This window comes from Dermochelys coriacea, chromosome 1 (genome assembly GCF_009764565.3).
Source record: "Dermochelys coriacea isolate rDerCor1 chromosome 1, rDerCor1.pri.v4, whole genome shotgun sequence".
Classification (NCBI taxonomy): Eukaryota; Metazoa; Chordata; order Testudines; family Dermochelyidae; genus Dermochelys; species Dermochelys coriacea.
The window spans coordinates 214,579,511-214,603,251 of NC_050068.2; the positions used below are offsets into that span (position 1 = coordinate 214,579,511).

The following is a 23,741-nucleotide window of genomic DNA, read 5'->3' on the forward strand; positions in this document are numbered from 1 at the left end:
ACCTTTCTCTTTATAAAATCTTTTATGTACTTGAAGACTCTTCTGCAGACTTTATCTCTCTTCTGCAGACTAAACAAAACCGATTTTTTTCAATCTTTTTTCATAGGTCATATTTTTTAGATCTTTAATCATTTTTGTTGCCCTCTTCTGCACTTTCTCTAAATTGTTCACATCTTTCCAGAAGTGTGGTACCCAGAACTGGACATAGAATTCCAGGTGAGGTTTATCAGTGCTGAGTAGAATGAAGAATTACTTCCCAAGTCTTGCTTTCAGCACTCCAGCTCATACATCCCAGATTGACACTGGCTTTTTTTGCAACAGTTTTACATTGACTCATATTTAGTCTGTGATCCACTTTAACCCTTAGATCCTTTTCTGCAATACTTCTTCCTAGGCAGTCATTTTCCATTTTTGCATTTGTGCAACTGGTTATTTCTTCCTAAGTGGAGTGCTTTCCCTTTGTCCTTATTGATTTTCATCCTATTTATTTCAGACCATTTCTCCAGTCAACATCATTTTGAATTCTAATCCTGTCCTCCAAAGCACTTGCAACCCGTCCCAACTTGGTATTGTCCACAAACTTTATAATTGTACTCTCTATGCCATTATCCAAATAATTTATGAAGATATTGACTAGAACTGGACCTGGGACAGCTGCCTGTGGGACCCCACTTGATATGCCCTTCTAATTTAACTGTGAGCCATTGATAACTACTCTCTGAGTATGGTTTTGCATCCAGTTGTGCACCAACCTTATAGGAGGTTTGTGTTATCTATATTTTCCTAGTTTGCTTATGAGAAGATCATGTGAGACAGTATCAAACACCTTATGAAAGTCAAAATATCTGACATCTACTGCTTTTCCCCATCCACAAAGTTTGCTACCCTGTCAAAGCAGGATATCAGGTTGGTTTGACATGATTTGTTCATGAGAAATCCATGTTGAATGTTACTTATCACCTTATTATCTTCTAGGTGATTACAAATTGATTGTTTGATTATTTGCTTCATTATCTTTCTGGGTACAGAAGTTAAGCTGACTGGTCTATAATTCTCTAAATGGCCTTATTCTCTTTTTAGAGATCGGTACTAAATTTGCCCTTTTGCAATTTTCTGGGATCTCTCCCATCCTCCACTAGTGTTCAAAGATAATCACCAATGGCTCTGAGGTCTCTCAGGATTAGGATGAAAAAGGGCCGGGATCCCAGAAGAGACTGGCAGTGGCAGCCATGATAGTGTCGCTTGCTCCAGTAGCCTCTGTCTGCTCTTCCTCATTTTCCCCTCATATTTGACACACCAGTTTTGGTTCACTGATTTCCAGGCTCACATTTTCTTATTTACCAGCCATGATCTTAACACAGTCTTTGAATTATATCGGGAGGCATGTTTGTTTAGACTCATTCAGTCATACTCTCTCCTTTTCATACCTTTTCCCATCCACATTTGTTATTATAAGTTATAGTGTCATCTTATGAACTTTCATACACTTTCTACAGTTGAGCTCACAGTCAGAGTAAATTGGTAGGGCCAGTTCTCCCAAGAGTTCTCTACGTGCGAGTGTGAATCACGATTCATTCGTTAGGTCACTAGAGATTAGAGTAACAACAAAATTTAGGTGTGATGATACTGAGCACACTGTGACTAATTCTTAGGTGCCTGGAGAATCACTGAGTTAGGTGCCCAGGCTCCCTATACAATGAATGCAGAGATATAGGATTCACAAAAGCAAGTGTACTAAGCAGCTCCTCACAAATGCTATCCAATGAGAGATAGCAAGCTAAGACGTCCCCGTTACAGGCTGGGGACAGACTCCCTAAGCAGCAGTGCTGCAGAAAAGGACCTAGGGGTTACTGTGGATGAGAAACTGGATATGAGTGAGCAGTGTGCCCTTGTTGCCAAGAAGGCCAACGGCATATTGGGCTTCATTAGTAGGATTATTGCCAGCAAATCGAGGGAAGTGATTATTCCCCTCTATTCGGCACTGGTGATGCCACATCTGGAGTATTGCGTCCAGTTCTGGTCCCCCCACTACAGAAGAGATGTGGACAAATTGGAGAGAGTCCAGCAGAGGGCAACAAAAATGATTAGAGGGTTGGGGCACATGATTTATGAGGAGATGCTGAGGGAACTGGGTTTATTTAGTCTGCAGAAGAGACGAGTGAGGGGGATTTGATAGGAACCTTCAACTACCTGAAGGTTCCAAAGAGGATGGAGCTCGGCTGTTCTCAGTGGTGGCAGATGACCAATGGCCTCAAGTTGCAGTGGGGGAGGTTTAGGTTGGATATTAGGAAACACTATTTCACTAATATGGTGGTGAAGCACTGGAATGGATTACCTAGGGAGGTGGTGGAATCTCCAATCTTAGAGGTTTTTAAGGCCCTCCTTGAGAAAGCCCTGGCTGGATGATTTAGTTGTTGTTGATCCTGCTTTGAGCAGGGGATTGGACTAGATGATCCTGAGGTCTCTTCCAACCCTAATATTCTATGATTCTATGAAGAGATATGTTCTAAACCCCGCCCCTCTCTGAGATAGGTGCCTAAATTGGGGCTGGAGGGAGGCAACTTCCTGTGCTTGGGAGTCTCAGCTGCAAACCCTCTCTCGGGGTTAGGCAACTGCACTTCCCTCATAACTATTAGTCTAGTGGTTAGGGAACTCCCTGGGGGTGTGGAAGGCCTACAGTTCAAGTCCCCACATCTGCCTGAGGGGGAGAAGTGATCTGAACAGGGTCTGGCACCTCTCAGAGTAATCTAACCTCTGAGCTATTGTGATGATGGGCTCCCTCAGTGTCTCCAATTGAAACTGTTCCTCTCCAGATACATAATTTTAAAAAGGATTGGAGAACGAAAATTGTATCCTGGGTGTCCCTCCCCCTAGGTGAGGGCTCTAACCACCAAGCTACAGGATCATTCCCAGGCTCGCTTGCTCTCTCTGGCCCAATGTCTTTCTCATTATTTAGTCACAGGGAAGCAGCTTCAAGATTGAGAAAGCCCCATGTCAGACTGTAGCTAGGGCTTGATTCATTAATTGCTTTGAAATTAGGATCAAGGCCTTAAACTAGCATTGGAAGCTGACTGAAGGGACTGATGTGGGCCTAAGCCATGAATAAGGCCGTCATCTGCATTCTGTACCAGACCTTAAATTGCAATGAGTTACAGTAATCCATCCTGGAGGCGTCACATGCGTGGATCACTGCAGCCAGGTCCTCCTCCAAGAAAAAGGTACTGGGTTTCCTAGTAAGCTTGAGATAAAAAAGGAATGTTTGGAAATTGAGGCTTCCAGGTTTTCCAAGCTTAGTGAGGAGGTAAGCAGGTCTCTAAGGCCTCACAAAATTCTAGTAAATGGGGGCTGTATGTCTTCGATGGAAGATGGAGATAACATCTTGGCCAGTGTTTCAAAGTGTTTCTCGTTTCCAACAAGCATCACTTTGGTCTTGCCTAGGCTGAGCTGGAGCCAGCTGTTCTTCATTCATGAGCTAATTTCCTGCTGACATTCTGACATTTTAGTACTGGTGGTGGTTGCATCTTTTGAGAATGAGATATAAAGTTGAGCGTCATTGAGATACTGTTGGAAGCTGAGTCCATGGTGTCTCACTATCTCTCCCAGTAGCCTCCTATCAATATTGAAGAGAAGCAGATATAATATGCATCCCTGCAGCACCCCACAGGTGAGAGACTTCAGACAGGAGACCTTCCTGATCCTGACATAGCTCATCAAAGAATATGATATAACCATGCTATGATGTCAGCAGCACCAACCACCTGCTACTGAGCAGATCCATGACAGGTTGGTGTTAAAAAGCAGAGCAGCCACATTAGCGTGGAGATGCTGGTATAAATTCATTCAAGCACTGGAAAGAAGTCTACCTGGAAAGGGTGGAGAGAAAGATCATATAGACATTGGGGAGATAGAATGGAGCAAGAAAGTCAATGAAGAATCAAGCTGGAGGGACAGAGAACACTGAGGGATCATGCTGGGGGACAGTGGACACCAAGGGAATTATGCCAGAGGTTGGCAGATGCCAAATGATTTCGTTCAGAAATGAAAAACAAGTGTGATGGAATACACCTCGTATTCACTCCCTACCACACTATTGTAAAAATCTTTGTACAAAGTATGCCTTGTAAGGTAGCATTTGAAAACTCAAAATTTGCTGGTCAGTATTGTCCTGGTAAAATATGTGTGGCATGAAGTTGTAAGATTTCCCTGTCTGATTTTATTAAAAGATGTTCCAAACCCCATAACACAACCCAGGCAGAAGTCAGGTCTCTCCTGAACAAAGGAAGGAATATTCCTTTCCTAAAATTGTATTTAAGGAGTAAACAGTGTCATCAAGCAGGAAGGGAAAGACAAAGGACATTCAGACAGATAAAAAACAGCAGGGAATATCCTTCCACATAGAATCTTTACCTCCTGGTTCTCAGCGGGAAACGTTTTTCAAGAGGGGCACTGAAATTATAGAAAGGAGGGACAAACATCCCAGGGATTCATTGCATTCTCTGTACCTGAGAAAACAAAAGGTATCAGTTTTTGGATCTGGGGCAGGGGTCCTGATCAGAGAGTTTGGTCAGTAATCTGCTGAAGCACATGGTGAGAAAGTTTGCTTTCCAACTAAGATAGTTTCTTAAGGAGATAGTAGTGTTTTATCTTTATTTTTCTGTTAACCATTTCTAACTTTTACGCCTCATTATTTATACTTACTTAAAATCTATCTCTTTGTATTTAATAAACTTGTTTTACGTTTTATCTAATCCAGTGTGTTTAAGTTGGAGTCTTTCACTGTTGCACTGCATGCTTTTAACTGGTCAGATAAGTTTCTAGCAGAAAGATAGTGAGCATTTGCCAGTCTTGTTCGAAACCAGTATCCAACATCAGGATTAACAAATGACTATGCACTTAACATTGGCCTCCAATTGCAGTGTGTGGTATCTCTCACTTAAATAGAAAGTATGATGCAACAGCCATGTTTGTTCACATAAACTGTGTTGGGTCTCCAGCATCCTTAACAGCCTCATTAAGTACTTCTAAAATTGGCTTTGACAGTGACAGGCTTGTAAGATTTTCTGTATGTCGATGCAGTCCAGGGGCTTGGTGTTTTGCGGCCTTTTCATGTAGGTTGTCAGTACTGGCTTTACTGATTGGTCTGGCAAACCAAGCTCCTCCACTTTTACTATATAAATCCATAGTACCCCCATATCTTGAATACTGCATGCAGTTCTGGTCACCCCATCTCAAAAAAGATATGTTGGAGTTGGAAAAGGTACAGAGAAGGGCAACTCAAATGATTAGGGATATGGAACAGATTCCATAGGAGGAAAGATTTAAAAGACTGGGACTTTTTAACTTTGAAAAGAGACGACTAAGAGACTTCACTTTTTATTCGATGATTTTATGATTACATCTTCTGTGTATCTGCCCAAATGCCAGGCATTTCCTATACTCATGCTAGCTGAACATCACTGGCATTGTTTCCTGCTTTCCCTGTTTTTGTCCTTGGTCAATTTAATTTAATTTCTGTGAACTTTTCCCTCACTGATTTAGCGATTATACTCTCAGTCATACCCTCTGTGCTTTTCTCTGTGCTTTTTATTTGTGTTCCTGTTTGTTTTGCTACTTGGCATATACATATTGCTCTTTTTAGTGTCAGCTCCATCTCCCTTAATAGCTATTCATGGACTTCTTTATTATTGCACCCGAGGACAATTTGGTCTTAAATGAGAATTTCTTTTCATATTCCATATTCACAGGACTGAACTTTTACTTTTAAGTCTTCTTTATTATTATAACTATAGTGCCCTTGTGGCAAAGATGGACCCTGCTATGCAGGCAGCTCTGACCTAGGAAAGGTACATGAAGAAACACAGTCGCTTGTTCCACCCCCCCCCACCCCATTGTAAACATACACACACACACAAACACACACATCAGAATAGTACAGTGTACTGGCTAGGATGACGCTCTTAGTATTACTGTTATTTCCAGCATGCACTGCAGCATAAATCTGCCTCTAAATCTATGCTAAATGCAATTTTGAAACATTTCTTTCACTCAGACTCTCATGCTGCTCTCCAGGAGCTGGGATTGGCCTGTCTACAGGAGGAATTTTGAAAGCATAAAATGTTCTTCTTGGCTTCTCCTCTTCCCAGAATACCTCTCCCCAATAACATCTAACATCAGATAGATTACTTGTTTTCTTCATTAGGAAAATAAGATATTCCTTAGTTTCAGGGAAAATGTGCCACAGTGGGTCTCAAGAATTGTTTCTCTGTATCTTTTCCCCTAATTATTCTATTTTCAACTTCATCATCATCACTTTCGTGATTCTGAAGTCTAAGGAGATGGCACCTGTGACACTCATAATGCCATATACAATCTTGAGATCTTGAGACATTTATTTGACCTATCTCCTTGAGATCAGGAATTCACCTCTGTAATTTCATGAAATTCAGGTATTATCAATGGGAATTTTATTGTAACAAAACAATAGCCATAGAGGCAGCATTGCAAGCTTTTGGTCAGAAAATGCTTACATTCTCACTGAATCGTCTCAAAAATTGTAGTTCTCTGTTTTCCTGTTTCAACATATTTGTATTATTCCTTTGAAATAATTATGATACAAACCTAGGCCTCCATCTTGCAGTGTAGTTTGGTTGGTTGTACACCTGCACTGTCACAGTGGTCCATTAACTGCACTACTAATGGAGATGCTACAAAAGCTATTTCTGTCTCTCTTGGTGATATGAAGGCTGAGGATGGATATTTTTCTTTTCTTGCTGCTGTTGCCACCTGATGCTGTTGTTGGTTGAGATGCTGCTGTGACTGCTTGAGAGTGGAGACTAGGAAATAAAAGGGGAAATTGCCAAAAAGAGGTGCCTCGTGTTCTTTTGTCTTAGGCTAAGTGAGAGGAAAGCCCTTCTCTGGAGAGCAGATGGGCAAAAAACTGAGCCTGGGGGAAGATCAAGAAAGGGTTATGAACATGAAAACAATAAGTGTCTAGTGTGCAGCAGAGTCTTTGTCCTTTAGACATAGTTACTAAAAATATTTCAGGATTTCAGTGACCCTGACTAGACTTTGAAGTTAATGTGTTAGTCCCTTTCACACTCACTGTAGTCCATATAGATGAAAGACCTAGCTGTCTGAGCACCATGTGTAGGGACAGCACATCTCAGAATGAGACCTTCCTGTGCAGTTCCTGGTGTAACATCAAAGAGCAAATAATTCTCTCCTCCTGCTTTGGCTTGTCTAGAAGCAGATATAGTGCCATCAGACTGCCCTCCTCTCTGCCTTGAATTCTTTTGCAGGAGGAGATCTAATTCAATGCTTCAAATTCAATGCCAGAATTCCAGACTCTTCCGTAATTGTTGCAAAGAATATTTATAAAATTAATGCCAATTAACTAACATTGACTTCCTCAGTGGCTAAAAAGTATGTTCTGTAGAATATGATATGATCATTACTTCTTATGTTTGGTCAGTTAGCTATTCAACTTTAACACCTTTCTGTACCTCCCATCATAAACTACAATGGACTACCTTGCACACACACCAAACACCACCAACACCGGAAATGGCAGCTAGAATTTTTTACCCTAATCAAATACATCACTTTTAAAGGAAGAACTTGTAACTCGCAGAGAGAAGGTGGAGTTATTATTGTAGTGTAAAATGACTCTGTAAATTGCATAATGCATTATTCACAGTGCAAATATTGTCTTTAAGACAAGAGAGCAATAAAACTTAATCAATGTTTAAAGTGTGAAGTAGTTAAGGTGATTGAATAGTTTTAATTAAATCTATCAGGGCTGTATTCAGTGATTTAGGGATTAGTGGTGGGATTGCCATGTTACAGACCCATATTTAACTCTTTATTACAAACTTTCACCCCCTGGAGACAGCAAGGACTGGGAATACTTTTGGGGGCACACACATCTTCTGTGAGGAGGGACTCACTTATCTGTCTTATCCATCATATGCTGGAGAATTATGGAGCAGAACTGGCAAACTCCCAAAGGAATCCTCTCTGGCAGTCTTGACAGAGAAGATCATTTCAGGACAGATCAGTGGGGAATGTCAAGATCAACTGATATGGTTTCTCAGCCATGGAGAATTTTCAGTCCACCAGGACTTGTTAACCTCATTACTTTACCTGATATCCATACATCCATTAAAGAGCAAAGCTGGGATGCTAGTTATGATGTGATATTGTTTTTGCACAGGATTTCAGAAACCGATTGACAACTTTTCCCTGGATGGGATTATTTCATGACAAGATCTACAGGCTCTGGGTGTGGAGAGGCAGCACAGCTTGGTCTACAGACCTCAGGGTTCCTGGCGTGGTGTCTAGGTGTCTGATGTTTGATGCGGTGTTTAACCTTGAAGCCAAGAGACATAGGATGTCCCAAGATACTGAAATCAAAAATATTTCTATTAATGTGAGTCAGAGTATAGTATAGTATAGTATAGTATAGTATAGTATATCCAAATTATCCCTCATCTCTCTCAGTTCCTTATGTGAGAAGGGACTGAAAAATAATCTGTGCTATATAGATAAAATTTTACTATTGTCTCCAGATTTCCCACAACCTCATTTATTTTTCCTCTGAGACATTTACATGCTTCTCCACAATTGTTCTTTTATTCGTAAAATGATTTGGCATGGGCATATACCACAGCTTTTAGACTCCAGAGTAATTCGGTACCTTTGGGAAGCTAAGTGATATAGATATAAGTGCTACATTTAGGAATGAACAATCAAATGGGGGAATAACTAGCTTGGCAATAGTACTGCCTCTACCCCACCTATGCATTGTATTCTTGGTCAGCGTCAAAAAAAACTTGGCAGACAATGCATTAAATTAGAGAAGCAAATTAACAGACATTTAAAAACTTACTGAAGGAATCAATGGCAAAGCAATTTGAAAGGTCCGGCAGGCCAGTGCTTTGTTCTGCCACATACAGATGTGGGTGCTTCACTCTTATATGACCAGCAAGGCCAAAAAAACTATGGAGGTGCCATATCCTGCCTGTTAAGCCCTTTGGCTGGTTGCTATCATTAGCTGGGGAAAATCCATCCAGTCTTCAAGTATCCATGGGTAGAATGGCTGTAGCTGTAATGTGAGCTTGTGACATTATTGACATAAACTGTGACCACATAGATCATTGTTGCCACCAGTGTTATATATTTGCAGCAAATATTGTACAAAGGTTGTTGTGTGAGGTGTCTATAAAAAGGTTATGCTTTGCTGGTTATGATTATATCTGTATATGTGTATCATTTTTGTAGCTAAGTTATGAATATTGGCTATGTACTTGTATCTCAATGTGTTTTGTTTCTAAGTAGCCTCAGTGAAGCGTTTGGTCAGCTTCTTGAGAAAGGACTATTATCACTAAGCGTCCAATCAAGAAACACTTAACTGACAATGGACTTTGGGAGACGCCAATCCACATATGAGCTTTCCTAGGAACGTTCAAACTAACATGTGAACTATGGCATCGACCTGTAAAGAACTGAATCATGCATGGACATGTGACTTGCCCATGTGACTCCAAACTCCACACTTGCTGCTGTGATCTTCCACAGGTCAGAGAATATAAAAGGCCCTGCAAACTCCTCCATTTTGTCTTCAATCCTGCTTCTTGCCTCTCGAGGAACTTTGCTACAAACTGAAACTCTGAACAAAGGACTGAATGATCCATCCCAGCTCTGGATGTACTCCAGAGACTTGATTTAAACCTGCAATTTATTCCATCACTGCTACAAGCCTGAATCAAGAACTTTGCCATTACTGTATGTAATTGATTCCATTTAACCAATTCTAGCTCTCATTTATATCTTTTTCCTTTTATGAATAAATCTTTAGATTTTAGATTCTAAAGGATTGTCAACAGCATGATTTGTGGGTAAGATCTGATTTGTATATTGACCTGGGTCTGGGGCTTGGTTCTTTGGGATTGGGAGAACCTTTTTTACTTTTATTGGGGCATTGGTTTTCATAACCATTCGTCCCCATAACGAATGACACTGGTGGTGATACTGGGAAACTGGAGTGTCTAAGGGAATTGCTTGTGTGACTTATGGTTAGCCAGTGGGGTAAAATCAAATTCCTCTCTGTCTGGCTGGTTTGGTTTAACTTACTAGTAAAGGAACCCCAGCCTTGGGCCGTAACCGCCCTGCTCTAAGCAATTTGTCCTGAATTGATACTCTCAGAAGTGTCCCACCAAAGGGCAGCATCATTACAGAGCTCTTCAGGAAGTAGTTGTGTCTTAAAATGAGGGGAAGAAACATGGTTTTTAATAAATCTATTGGAAAAATTCTTGAGGAAAAAAATGAATGTTTAGTCAGTTAGACATTTTAACACAGGAAATGGCATAGGATGGAATTGAAATGAAATGCAAAGACACTAGATGATCAATAGTTTCTTAAGCAACCTTGTTTAATAAATTCAATATTTACCTGACCTCAAGCAGGTTCAATTTAACACCTTGGGCCTTGCATAAGCCTACAAAGAGAGAAGATCCTGTGAGCGCTTTGTGCGGGCGCAGCGCACTTCAAACTAGCAGAGTGAGAACTTCCTGTGTGGTTTCAGATGGAGCATTGCAGAGTGAATAATTCTTCCCCTCTCAGCTAGTGTTGTCCATCTCCTTACAAGGCAGTGACAGAGTGATACCAGATTGTCTCTCTCCATCCCCAAGGGATTTTTATGAAGGACAAAACCATTTGTGGCACTTCAAGGTCTAGCTTCTGCACACTAGCCTCCTATCAAAGAGCTACAAAGGTATGAGTTCCACATTCTTCAGGGACCTTAATTGTCAGAGCATGTAGTTGTTGTAAGAGGCATAGTTTATTACTTTGATATGCTTCAAGAAATGAGTGGAATTAGTTATTCTCGAATAGACATATGTCTGCAACCTTTACAATATTTTTCTTCTGATTACAATTTAAGAGAGACTGTATGAAATATAGTACCATTTCATTATTATTATTTGTATTAAGTGACTGTGAAAGGATTTATTATCACAGGCATTAGAATTCTACATTTCTGTATTTTATGCATCTCTGGTGCAGTATTCAGAGTAGCAACCGTGTTAGTCTGTATTCTCCCTGAAAAAGCACAAGAACAAATCCGCACAGACACACCGCTGGAACCCCTACCAGGGGTATTCTATCTTCTACCCAAGATCCACAAACCTGGAAATCCTGGATGTCCCATCATCTCAGGCATTGGCACCCTGACAGCAGGATTGTCTGGCTGTGTAGACTCCCTCCTCAGGCCCTACACTACCAGCACTCCCAGCTATCTTCGAGACACCACTGAGTTCCTGAGGAAACTACAATCCATCGGTGATCTTCCTAAAAACACCATCCTAGCCTCTATGGATGTAGAAGCCCTCTACACCAACATTCCACACAAAGATGGACTACAAGCCGTCAGGAACAGTATCCCCGATAATGTCACGGCTAACCTGGTGGCTGAACTTTGTCCTCACCCATAACTATTTCACATTTGGTGACAATGTATACCTTCAAATCAGCGGCACTGTGATGGGTACCCGCATGGCCCCACAGTATGCCAACATTTTTATGGCTGACTTAGAACAACGCTTTCTCAGATCTCATCCCCTAATGCCCCTACTCTACTTGCGCTACATTGATGACATCTTCATCATCTGGACCCATGGAAAAGAAGCCCTTGAGGAATTCCACCATGATTTCAACAATTTCCATCCCACCATCAACCTCAGCCTGGACCAGTCCACGCAAGAGATCCACTTCCTGGACACTACGGTGCTAATAAGCAATGGTCACATAAACACCACCCTATACCGGAAACCTACTGACCACTATTCCTACCTACATGCCTCTAGCTTTCATCCAGATCACACCACATGATCCATTGTCTCCAGCCAAGCTCTACGATATAACCGCATTTGCTCCAACCCCTCAGACAGAGACAAATACCTATAAGATCTCTATCATGCATTCTTACAACTACAATACCCACCTGCTGAAGTGAAGAAACAGATTGACAGAGCCAGTAGAGTACCCAGAAGTCACCTACTACAGGACAGGCCTAACAAAGAAAATAACAGAACGCCACTAGCTATCACCTTCAGCCCCCAACTAAAACTTCTCCAACGCATCATCCAGGATCTACAACCTATCCTGAAGGACGACCCATCACTCTCACAGATCTTGGGAGACAGGCCAGTCCTTGCTTACAAGCAGCCCCCCAATCTGAAGCAAATACTCACCAGCAACCACACATCACACAACAGAACCACTAACTCAGGAACCTATCCTTGCAACAAAGCCCGTTGCCAACTCTGTCCACACATCTATTCAGGGGACACCATCATAGGGCCTAATCACATCAGCCACACTATCAGAGGCTCGTTCACCTGTGCATCTATGTGATATATGCCATCATGAGCCAGCAATGCCCCTCCTCCATGTACATTGGTCAAACTGGACAGTCTCTACGTAAAAGAATAAATGGACACAAATTAGACGTCAAGAATTATAACATTCAAAAACCAGTTGGAGAACACTTCAATCTCTCCAGTCACTCAATTACAGACCTGAGAGTGGCTAACCTTCAACAAAAAAACTTCAAAAACAGACTCCAACGAGAGACTGCTGAATTGGAATTAATTTGCAAACTGGATACAATTAACTTAGGTTTGAATAGAGACTGGGAGTGGATGAGTCATTACACAAAGTAAAACTATTTCCCCATGTTATTTCTCCCCCCCACCCCACCCCTCCACTGTTCCTCAGACGTTCTTATTAACTGCTGGAAATGGCCCCCTTGATTATTACCATAAAAGGTTTTTCTCCTTCCCCTCTTCCTGCTGGTAATAGCTCATCTTAAGTGATCACTCTCCTTACAGTGTGTATGATAAAACCCATTGTTTCATGTTCTCTGTATGTGTATATAAATCTCCCCACTGTATTTTCCACCGAATGCATCCGATGAAGTGAGCTGTAGGTTAGTCTCTAAGGTACCACAAGTATTCCTTTTCTTCTTGGTGCAGTATGTAGACTATCTAATTGTATATGGCAAATCTAGAAGATCAGCATGAACCGGGGAAGTCCAGAGAACTAATCTCTTAATTTTTAGAAAGGAATTTGACAATGTTTCTCAAGAAATCTTACTTAGCAAATAGTCTTGGATAAGAATATTATCACTGAATTAAAAACTGGTTGAAGTACTGTGAAACAAGTGTAATGATAAATGGAAATAGACTGAGTTTAGTGTCAGGATCTTTGTTATTTATCATCTTCATCTTCATAAATAGTCTGGAAACTGTAGTACATAGCCTGTTAATGTAATGTAAATTAATGTCATGTAATTCTCAAATGATGCTAAATGGAGTGTTGTTGCAAACACAAACAAGATCAGATAGATACCGCAAACACATCTGGAAAGTTTAGCAAAATAAGCAGAAAATTATATAAAAACTATAACATCTGATGTAATAATCCAACACATGGCTATTCAGTGGTAGGGAGAAATGGAAGCCAGTAATGATGAAAGAAGCCTAGGAGTGAGAGTGGAGAACAGATTAAACATGTGCTTGCAGTGTGTTATGTTTCCAAAAGGTAAATAACATTTTGTACATTGGTAGATACACTGTGTTAGAGGACTGTCTCTGTATGGCTATGATGACAGTGTACCTAGAATACCATACTCAATTCTGTGCACTTCCATTTTGAGTCATTATTATTAGTATTTTATTATTTATTTGTTGAACGCCTAGTGTGTAGCTGTCTGTACAGAATATAGGGGAGATGGGCCAAGATTTTCAAAAAATTCATGGAGGAATTTTAGGTCCATCAATGGCTATTAGCCAAGATACACCTATCTTGGCTCTGTTTGCCAGAAGCTGGGAATGGGCGATAGTGGATGGATCACTTGATGATTACCTGTTCTGTTCATTCCCTCTGAAGCACCAGGCATTGGCAACTGTTGGAAGACAGTGTTAGGATATAGATATTCAGGCCTGCCTGTAAAGGCCTATACTTTAAGAATGTAGGTATATGTTTATCATTTAGCTAGTAATAGAGGTATACAACAAAGAATCTGTGTAAGGGCCTTCTCTTACTGTGACATCCTGAGGCCCTGTTCTTAGGCCAATGCCTTTGGCTAAGCAGCAGAGGCAGCCATAAGCTGGGAAGCGAATGGTCACATCCTCACATCCCAAACTAGTCAATATGGGGCTGTTAGGAAGGTGATCCAATCTATCATCTCCAGAGAAAGGGAAGAGCCTAGAAGATGTAAGAGGAAATTTAGGTTGATAGTTTTCTGTCTGGTAAGAACTCACTTATCAATAGACACAGCTGGGAAATCCTTATGTCTTTATAGATGTAGTTGTGAAATCCTCATTTCTGTATTGTTTTGTCATTATAGTTCCCACTTTGCTATTGTTTATTTGCATGGTCTCTGTCTGGTTCTGTGATTTTTTCTGCCTGCTGTATAATTAATTTTGCTGGGTGTAAACTAATTAAGGTGGTGGGATATAATTGGTTAGCTAATCATGTTACAATATGTTAGGATTGGTTAGGTAAATTTCAGTAGAATGATTGGTTAAGGTATAGCTAAGAATATTACTATATAAATTAGGGGCAAACAGGAAGTAAGTTGGGATTCGAAAATTAGGAAAAAGGAACTTGTATTTAAGCTTGCTGGAAGTTCATCCCAATAAACATTGAATTGTTTGCACCTTTGGACTTTGGGTATTGTTGCTCTCTGTTCATGCAAGAAGGACCAGGGAAGTGGGAAAGTGAAGGAATAAGCTCCCTAACAGACAGGATACCGGGTTAGATAGACTTTGGTCTGACCCAGTATGGCCATTCTTATGGTCTTATGTTCTTAAAAATGGATGCCTAAAGTTAGGTTCCTAAATTAATATCTAGGCATCTAAAAGTAGATTTATGTTCAAAAATATTGAGCACCCATCAGCCCTTCTGAAGTCTATGGTTAGTACTGGGTGCTCAGCACTTTTGAAAATCTGGCTGCTTAAATACGCACTCACACGTAGACTTGGAAGCCTAATGCTTAGCACACATTTTTAAACATTTTGACCATGGTCCCTAAACCAAAGATTTAGATAAACATGGTGGGTTTTTTTGTTTTGTTTGTTTGTTTTGTTTTGTTTTGTTTTGTTTTGTTTTGTTTTTAAAGGCAGAAAGTGGTTGGAAGTTTTGAAGGAATTCAGAGGAAAGACATGAACTTTATTAAAGGGGCTGGAGGGATTAATTTATAAACAAAAGATGGAAGAACTAAGTGTGCATAATGAACATTGTGCAAATTCTGACTGAAAGGGGATGCACAACTGTTTAGAGATATTGAAAGTGTATCAGCATCAAAGAGGGAAATGGGTTGTTCAGGGTGGTGTGAGGTTGTAGAGCTAGGTGTAAAGGGAGGGAGGTAAGACAAAAAAGTTTCCCAAGGTAAGGGGTGGAAATCCCTCTGCAAGAAACATTTAAAATTAGACTTGTTAAAGCTCTAGACAGAATCCTACAATAAATATATGAAAATATAAGCCCCAGTCTGTGTTCAGTGCAGGATTGTTGTATAGACCACGGGAGTGAGGGGGGGAGAGGGTCTCTATTTCATCAGCTAGGGAAGGGAGGTAATCTCCAGGCCGAAGTCCCTTTTCATCCCCTTCTTTATTGTTTACAACAATGAGAACAAACAAAAATGAGAAAACTAACACAACTGAAAACACTGTTCATAATCTCCAGAGGCTTCCCTGCCTCAACCAGCCAATGGGAAACAGGACCTCCTTTCCCCTCTGGCCTTTCTGGACCCTGATTCCTGTTCTTCCCTGCCATGTGAGAGTCAGGGTTCCCTTAACCGTTCCAGTCTGCTGCATTATCCTTGTTACAGACTCCCAAAGGATGAAATAAATGACATTAATATGGGACTGACATCTTCACTTCTATCTCTGCAGCATGAAACCACTGACAGAATGAGCCATTCTGACCTCATTTGGACTCTGTAAATCTGGAGTAACTCCAGTGATTCCCATGGAATTATGCCAGATGCACACAGGGCTGTCTCAGAGCCTAACGTGGTCCCATGACTCTGCACTGGAACTCAATGCGCATAGTACTGAAGGATATCATTCAAGTGGAGGAGCAGATGGAGGAGGTGCACCAATCAAATGTCAGTCCTTGGAGGCACTGGGGTCTAAAGTTCTGTTCCTAAATCCATATTTAGGTACCTAAGGGTGGAATTTTTAACAAAAGTGTCTAAATGATTTAGGTGCAAAATCCATATTAAAGTTGATGTTATAAAACAGGTGGAGAATCAGACACAGAGCCTCTAGAAACCTAAGGGGAGAGCAGAGAGGGGCATCCCTTGTAATATTGCACATTTATGACATATGCTGTAAGCATTTCTCTCAGCACAGCCATCCCAGTCAGCAAGGGGAGGGGGCCACAATCCAGTTCCCACATTACCCAGAAATTGTCTGACGGGGGGCGGGGGGGGGCTCTTTTGCTACTGGCACTGCCACTAACTATTGAGTTCTCCAGCATTAGGAGCCAGATTGTGTCCAGCCTCCCTCCACTGCCAGAGCAAATGAAATCGTAGGTCTATCTTTTAGACTCCTAAATCTGTCCCCGCAGGGTTTTATTTATTTGCTTGTTTTTGTTTTCTGAATCCCTTTAGTTTGCCAGTGTATATTAATGTGTTCCCCATTCAGAACTATATGCCACATTCCCAGTGCAGTGAGAAGGAGGCTTGTTTCTTCCAAACCCTCAGTTATTCTGCTATTAGATCATGACAATTGCTGTTGTGGTTCCATAGTACAAGTGTCAATTTCCATCAGATCCCATTTTTCATCTCAGTCTATTGAATCCAACCTTTCTATCCCAGAATGCAACAGAAATGAGTGAGAAGGCAGTAACCTATGTAGACCTGAAATTTCAAACTCCTTCTAAGCAGCAGAAGAAAAAGACATCTACGAACACCAGGGACAAAGGTGTGGTATGTTTGTAAGCATCTGAGAACATATCTGCTAGTGCTGATATTTTATTGTCAATGTTAAGTCTCTTTCTTGAGCTGTACACATTGTACCTGACTTTATCCACTTATATCATTAGCTTTTTCTTCAGTGTCAGGCACAGTTATTTTAGTAATTTGTTAACATCTGTCAGGCACTGAAATGCCCCTAGAATGGTACACTGTATTCTGGGCATGGTGAGCAAAAAATATTGTAGCTTTGGAGCCCTGGAACACAGTTCTGCGATTGTGTTATTGCAAACCATTCCATTTCAATGGATGTTGTTGATTTGCCCTGTGTCTCTTTAAGTCATGCCTTGTGGTTGGAGGATTAAAGGAGGTGACGTGTGAATTCATATCTCCTTTCTGAAACCTATTCCTATGCAAAAAAGTACCATTTTCTCTCTGCTTTGCTTTAAACATCATGAAGTCATGACTGATCCTTAATAGTCCACATGTATTTACCATCCCAGAGCCTTAAGATAATTTCTGTCCAGCAGAGAATTTCCTGAGCTACTGGGGATTTCCACTGAGCATCCAAGAAGTTAAGCAGTTAGTTTTTGAGATGACATTTAAAAACACTTTTTAAAAAACAGAAAAAATGGGCTCCATTTAGAAGAGCATAACGCCAAGTACCATGTTTCCTCTGAAATCAATTGTAAAACAGCCATTGACTTCAATGGGAGCAGAAGTCAGCTTTAAATCAAGGGAATAGCACTGGAAATGTTTAATGAGTTTATAAATACGTTTAGTAGATCGCAGTTCAATTTGTTTTGAAGTACATAAAGTGAAATTTTACATTTCAAGCTTGTTATTAGCAGAATGCATGTGTCAAGGGTAGTCAAATAGATACATTATCTTAACTGGATATTTCCATAACTTTTAATGCTTAGCTTTTTAACTGTAATTTTCTGATAATAGTGTATGTACAAAGAGTTATATAAGTCACTTGAACAACTTTAGATGTAACAACACTTTGGGTAAGACGCTAAATAGGAGTCAGATATTGGAAACAAGCTGATAAGATGCATATGCTGAATTCACAGATGTTGGTTGGTTGACCCCAGTACACTGACAGACTACTGCAGACCATTGTGCTTTGGGACAAAACCTTTTAATACCAAAGTTCTGCCATGCTTTGTGTACTACAATGACAGTTTTATACTTCTATAGATTGTAATTAGAGCTGTCCGCTGTGATAAAGTCAGGCCAGATGGCTGCAAGAGGGTAATCCTATTGGGTCTGGGAAGTGGGCGGGTGTAAGCCAGACCAAAGTTAAAAGCCTCTCTCCCCACCTGGGGAGGAGCTACTGAGCCCAGACCTCAACTAAAGTTGTGGGACAACGAAGGAAAAAATGGGACAAGTGTGGGGGTCAAAGGGCCATAACTAGGGAACCGGAAGGGGACACAGAGCAGAGAACCATGGACAGCGCCCACTGCTCCTTAATGCAAGAGGGTAGTCCTTTTGAGCACTAGGATGTGGGCGAGCGCTAGCTCGCCCACCCCTAAAAGCTCCTCCCGCAGCCCAGGGAGGAGCTACTGAACCCAGAACCCAAGAAAGTTCGGAGGACAACAAAGGCAATAACGGGGATAGGTGTGAGGGTCAAAGGGCCAAAACTAGGGAACCGGAAGGGGACACTAAGCAGAGAACCCCGGACAGCGTCCACTGCTCCTTAATGCAAGAGGGTAGTCTTGTTTGGATCCAGGAAGTGGGCGGGCTTCTAAAGGACCTCTAAAGGACTTCTAAAGGATCTCTTCCCCAGCATAAGGGGAGGATCCACAGGTCCGGGATTCCAAATAATTGTGGGGACAACTAATGAGACAACAGGAACTGGAGTGAGGTCACAGGGCTATACAAAGGGAACCAGACGGGGACACCAAGCAGAGAATCCCGGACAGCGCCCATTGCTCCTTAATGCAAGAGGGTAGTGGAGGGCAGATATGTTAGCCTGAGAATGTTAAAAGCCCTTTCCCCTACAAACTGAGTAGAAGTTACCTCAGATTAATTAGAGACACCTGAATCCAATTAAGGGCTGCCTGAGACAGTTTAAAACCCTTCCTCTAGTGAGAGAAGGGGAAGAGAGAGAGAGACACTAGCTGTTACCAGGATAGTAGCAGCAGAGAAGTAGCTTCTCCAGGAGGAAAGACTCTGTTCCTCCCCATAGGGGAAGCAGACAAGCCCCAGTACCGGCCAGAGGAAGGACTGACACCCCAGGACAAACAACAAGACAACACCCCATTCCAGCAAGGAGGGAGGGAAAGGTATCACCCTTTGTTTGGGTCTATGGGATTATTTCCCATTTTTGAGTGGGGAAGGAGAACCCCTTAGGCTTACCCTCATGCCTACCCTCAAGACACAAGCAAAGGAGCACCGAAGGGGGAAGGCAAACCCTGCCTGAGTGGGACTGATTACCCCAGGCCCACCATTGCCAGAGGAGAGAAACGCTAAGGCTGGCGAGAGGAAAAAGATGCCTTGCCACATGATCTTGTCAATGCAATGAATGAAATTCACTGTTTCTATGCTATAACCCACTAGAAATAAACGAGGAGGTGGTGACCTACAAAGAACTGAAATGCCAGAATACTACTGAGCAGCAGAGGAGACGAAGGACTACGAACCCCCATGTGAGCTACATGCTGCTGACTCCACTCATATTACTATTTAACTGTCCATCATCTAACATCTTCCTTGAACTGGATGAGAACATTAAAAGCAAAACTCCATATAAAGAATCAGGATTTAAATACCCAAAATCAAGACATTCAATGGCTAAGATGCCAGAAGCATTATCCACCTGGCCTTCTTGCACATTCCTTATATTAAGATATAAAATAAATCCTTAAAAATAAATTCAAAGTAGTATCCATGTAATAAAGAGAACTGGGCCAGGTTGTTCTCAGCTGCTGTATGAATGTTTGAAGGGAAAGGAGCAGAAGGCACTAGGCGTGCCCTGCCTTCTACCCCCAAATATATAGGCCAGATATTCTCTTCCCAGCTGCAAGAATTGTTCCCTCCTAGAATGTACAGAGGCATTGGCCATCCCAAAGTGGATGGAGGGGGAAATACAACTATGGTCTTATCTAGCCCCCTGCCCCCAGAGCCAGCGCTAGACATAAGCAGACTAAGCAATTGCTTAGGTCCCCGAACAGTTCCATGGGGGTCACCATTTGCTTTTTATTATAAAAACTTTCCTGTTTTAGAATTAGGGGGCACAAAATATTTCTGCTAAGGGCCCACAATGGACTAGCACCATCACTGCCTCCCCCACTAGGTAACACAGGGGAGCATCTCCACCATCCTATAAGATGGTGCAGTGAGTGCTCTCCCTTGCACACGTCAGAGCTCGCGGAGAGACTCTAACCTAGGAAACCCAATCCTCACCCAGACCTCCTGCTGGGGAGGCTCCACGCTGACCCAACACAAGAGTTCCTAAAAGGCACAGCTGAGCCCTTAATGCTTTTTTTTAAGGTGCCCTTGAAGGTGGAACTCCGAAGAAGGAAGGGGGAGCCTATTTTATTCTTCCTAGAACTCCTTGTTCTGAGCCTCCTTATTCTTACCCCACCTTTAGGAGTCTACACAATACTAGCAGTGAATGAATATAATTCTTCCCCTCTTTCACAAATTTCTACATAGAAGCAGTCTGGGCCACTGCACAGGGCTTCTAACTGGCAGCCAGGAGAGTTGGGTTTTATTCACTCCCTTGGTAACCCTGGGCAAAGCACTTCACCTCTCTCTGTTTCAATTTCCCCATCTGTAAAATTGGGATAATAGTTTCCTACCTTCTTAAGTTCTACAGTTGAAAAGCTCCATATAAGTGCTAAGGTGGAAGGAATATATCTTAATGGTGTTCTGTTAGGACCCCAGAACACAGTTCTGTTGCCATCAAGTCCCACGTAAAACAGTCTGTCTCCTTACTAAGGCTTTGTTAAGGCTAGATCCTGCCCTCTGGGTAACTTGACCTGTATAACTTTGAACAGGGCAAGAGTTTTCATTCCATAGTTCAAGAGCCCTGACAACTTGTTCTGACATGGCTGAATATGTGTGAGAATGGGGGAGGTAAATGAATACTTGTGTGTGGCTGAGCTACATTTCACTAACACAGAGAACACGGATGGCTTATGCCTAGTTTGGGGTTTAAAAACATTTCCCCCCATAGTTCTCTACTTCCCCCTTTTCTCTCTCTCAGATTCTTCTGCTCCAGCTCCTGCATGGAGGCTCATAGCAGGGATTTTGGGGATCTTCTGCTTGGCTTTGCTCATAGCAATGCGGGTCTTGGCTGTGAATGGTAAGCATGAACAAAGTAGAAACTGAGAGACAAGCTCTGTGCTGACATACTCCTTGTGTAACTGCTGGAGAGTAAATCTCATGAGGTTTAAGTAGAATCATAGAATATGAGGGTTGGAAGGGAATCTCAGGAGGTTATCTAGTCCACCCTCCTGCTCAAAGCAAGACCAATCTCCAATTTTTGCCCCAGCTCTCTAAATAGCCCCCTCAAGGATTGAGCTCACAACCCTGGGTTTAGCAGGCCAATGCTTAAACCACTGAGCTATCCCTTCTGAGCTGCAATCCTTAGATCCTCTGAAAATCAGGCCACTAATTTTGATGCCTAATTATGGCTTTAGGGGGCTTGGCCTGTACATCAGCTGGATTTTGTCACATTCTCTCCCCCCCACCGCCCACACGCAAACCAGGGACCCCCTTTGCAGAGTTTCCAGGGACAACTGCAGCTGACAAGCCTCTGGCATAACAACTCCACCTGACAACATCACCCAAGAGCCGGAAGGGGTGTAGGGACCTCCAGAAGAAATACGAAGCACAGACTTTCTGTGGACCTCTGCAGAATCATGAATTTTGGGTCTAAATCACAGGCTTCAGCCTCATGGTCCAAAACACATCCCACAGTGTGAGCATTCCTCTGGGCTGATACTCTCATTGAATTTCCTGTCCATAGTGTAAGTGTCCTTGTCTTCCTTGCAAATATTCCAGGGCTTTTCACTTTCACTTTCTTCCTAAGTATCTGATTTTTCTGTTTTGGAGTCTAACTTGAAAAATGGGATTTTTCTGCTTTGTGGTCACTACAAACATTACCTGTGTTCAACCCAGATGATGGAAACCAGGAGGTTTTCAATTGCTATTTTATGTGAATCTTTAGAGAGTCAAGATTTTCAGCCACAGTTTTTTCTCAGGGGTTTTATGTTCAAAATGTTATTTTAAAGATGACTTTTAACAAGAAAAAGTACATATAATGTATTATGGTGTTTTAGCAATATAATAGACACTCTGCCTGATGGTATAACTATGGGTAGAACTTGGCCCTTTGTGTCCCTATAAGGCACAATATATTGATCTGTAAAACTGTGCTGCAATTTACTTTTAAGGGGTACATCATATTGTTATATTACTTTGGCTTTCAGTTTTTCAGATCTCCTTTGTACCATGTAGACAGCACGATAACCTCACCCAGCACCAGGAAATTACCCAAGGTAAGAACAGAAACCTGCCAATGGATTTGAACAGGAAAGATACAGGTTAGTTGGCTTCAGGAGGGCAATTTTTTTCTTCTATGTGCTGTAACTTTAGACTGAAATAACTTCATATTGAATTCTCAGCACTGTTGCTACACTGATGGATATCAGAGTATGATATTTTGGTTAATTGGATTCCAGTTCTTTTTATCCTTATTTACCAAAAATTTACATTCACTGAAAAACTCAGAAGCGAGTCTTAAGGGAACATAAGGGTAAGCTGGTTTAAGTCACATGTTGAAAGACTATAAGAGAGGAATGTAAGAAGAAAAAACAGTTAACAGGAGAGAATAATACAATCACAGAAATGTAAATCGGAGAAGGACCTCAAGAGGTCATTTAGCCCAGTCACCTGCACTGAGGCAGGTCCAAACATACCTAGATCATCACTGATGTCTAAACTGTTCTTAAAAACTTCCAAAGATGAGGATTCCACAACATCTCTTGGAAGACTATTGCAGTGCTTTAAAATCCTTATACTTGGAAAGTTATTTTTTCTAATATCTCCAATTCTCCCTTGTTGTAGATTAACTTGATTACTTTTTGTCACCTCTGAGTCTTCTCTTTTATATACTAAGCCTGCACAGTCTTTTCAACTTTTCTCATATGTCAGGTTATCATTTTTGATGCTCTCCTCTGGACTCCCTCCAACATGTCCACATCTTTCAAAATGTGGCACCTAGAAATGGACACAGGATTCAAGCTGAGGCCTTACCAGTGTTGAATATAGAGGGTCAGTTACCTCTGTCTTACATATGACACATGTTAATATACCCAAAAATGATATAGACTTTTTTGTAATTCCATCACACTGGGGGCTCACATTCAATTTGTGATCTACTATAAACTCCAGATCCTTTTCAGGAGCATCACTGCCTAGCCAACTATTCTCCATTTTTGTAGTTGTGCGTTTAATTTTTCTTTAAGTGTAGTACTTTGCAGTTTTCTTTAGTGATTTTCATCTTGTTGATTTCAGACCAATTCTCTAATTTGTCAAGATCATTTTGCATACTAAACCTTTCCTCCAAAATGCTAGCAACCCTTCCCAGCTTGGTGTTATCCTCAACTTTTATAAGCATGCTTTTTACTCCATTAGCTACATCACTAATTAAATATTGATAATACTGGACCCAGGAGCCTGATAACTACTATTAAAGTAAGGTCTTTCAACCAGTTTTGTACCCACCTTATATTAATTTCATTTACAC

General features: G+C 41.5%; 1 long non-coding RNA gene across 1 annotated transcript in view; it reads left to right on the forward strand.

Moving 5' to 3' along the window:
• The window catches only part of LOC122457789, a 38,807-nt gene extending 19,176 nt beyond the window's left edge, over positions 1-19,631 (forward strand). The window contains exons 2-3 of the long non-coding RNA XR_006277463.1: positions 16,883-16,990; positions 19,544-19,631. This is a non-coding gene — a long non-coding RNA (uncharacterized LOC122457789). The remainder of the gene's footprint in view (positions 1-16,882; positions 16,991-19,543) is intronic.
• The last annotated feature ends 4,110 nt before the right edge of the window (positions 19,632-23,741 follow it).